Genomic DNA, 2,092 nt, shown 5'->3' with positions numbered 1-2,092 from the left:
AATCCTCCTCCTCCGATTTATCCTTGGGCAGAACTTAGACAAACTTATAAGAAACATAATAAATATGGAGTTGGGGAAGAAGAAGGAGGAAGTAGCCATTTGGAGGACGGAGCAAGAGCAAGGAAGAGTAGGGAGGAAGTTAGAATAAGGGTTGTGGCGCAGGAGAAATTAAGACCCAGGGCTGTGGCGCAGCAAAGATTGAGAAAGGAGGAAGTGTTTAGGCCACACCCACAGGCAGAGACAGATGAGGAAGAAGTTTCCACCTCTCTGTCCGCCATGACTCTGAAACACCGAGCCAGTTTCATTTTTGGCTCTTCTAGGGGCCCTGCTCCAGAAAGTCTCATAGTACGTAATCTTAACGCGGCTGCTGAAGAAGGGGAAATTGTAGATTGGGAAGATTGGGGTATTACTTCAACTCTTTGTCCTGATTTTGATGATGGCCAGGGTGGCAATCGCCATCATGAGCCAGTTCCTTTTAAAGTATTGAAAGAACTCAAGGAAGCTGTTGCCAAGTACGGCCCCTTTTCGCCATATGTGAAACATTTATTAACTAATGCCACTGCTGCATGGCCCTGGATCCCTTCTGATTGGCAAGAGGTTGCTGGTGCAGTGCTCACCCCAGGACGAGCAGTCACTTTTACTGCCCTTGTAAAGAGAGAGGTGGAACAGTATATAGAGGAGAGAGGTATCACCAACCCTGATGATGCTTATGAGATGATTACAGGGACAGGAAGATGGAAAAGACCTAGAGACCAAATACATTTACAGCCTATGGTATTCACAGCTATTCAACTTTGCCATGTCAGAGCCTTTGGGAAGCTAGAAGCCCAAGGGGCAGAAAGGGAGAAACTTATTGGTCTTAAACAACGAGCCAATGAAACCCCTACAGATTTTATCAGCAGGGTACAAGAAACAGTCGTACGTATTTTAGGACATACAACTGGTTCCAAACTGCTTATTCCGCAATTGGTGAAAGAGGGTCTTCGCCCTGAATATCAACAGCTCTTGGCTGGTTTGTGTGCTAATCGCTCAATAAGTTATATAATAGAGCACCTCTTAGAGGCCCTCCCCAAAAGTCGAGAACACCAAGCCATGGCAATAGCAATAGCTCAGGGGATTAGTGAAGGCCTGAAACAAAGAAAGGGCTTTTGTTTTAATTGTGGAAAAGAAGGGCATTTTAAGGCACAGTGTTGTGCAGGTCAAAAGAGGAGCAGTAAACAGCCCACCTGCTATTCCTGTGGAAAAGTCGGACATATGGCAAGGTTCTGTAGATCTAAGAAAACATTGGTTCCGGGGAAACGGGAGGAGGGGCCCTCCCCTGGGGGCCCTAACACCAGAGCCTATCCGATTACAGTAGCTTCAGAGATGCCCATGGGGCCAGACCCGGAACCAAAAGGGTTGCAGGATCCATATGAGAAGGAACTACAGAAGGAAAGGATCTAGGTCAAACTATTCTAAGAGTTGCCAAGCAGGGAAAGGAAGAAGATTCATTAATAATCACCCCCTGGAGTACTGCCTCTATAGAAGTGGTCCCAGCCACATTTCCCTGACTAGTAGTGGGTGCTACAGGATATTCTCCTGTACTTGTCCACACCCAACTACTGCCATCTGGTGACACTACTGTGTACCTTACCAACCCACACTGCTACCCAGTAACCCTTACCCCTGGCATGGCTATTGGCCAAGGAATATCTTTGCCATGGATTGAGAGTGAGAGTGTCCCACAAGTAAATTGGTGCACTGAAGTCAGATTACAATGGCCCATTATACAGATAGATATAGAAGGCAAATTAGTGTCAGGAATGATTGACACTGGAGCTGATGTGTCCATTATTGATTCAGTACAGTGGGACCCCTCTTGGCCGCTTATGTCATCTACCACCCCTATTTTGGGGGTGTGAGGTCATCAAGGGGCTAGAAAAGCAGAGCATCATTTGAGATGGAGTTATGAAGGACAAAGTGGTTTATTTTGTCCCTTAAAGATTATGGGACTAGGCTCTGCCCTGTGGGTTAGAGATTTGTTACATCAGTTACAATTTTATCTTACCACCCCTGAACATTTGGAAACAAACTCCTAGGGGCTACTGTTATG

Source organism: Macrotis lagotis, chromosome 6 (assembly GCF_037893015.1).
Source record: "Macrotis lagotis isolate mMagLag1 chromosome 6, bilby.v1.9.chrom.fasta, whole genome shotgun sequence".
NCBI lineage: Eukaryota > Metazoa > Chordata > Mammalia > Peramelemorphia > Peramelidae > Macrotis > Macrotis lagotis.
Note: the sequence above shows the minus strand (reverse complement) of the source record.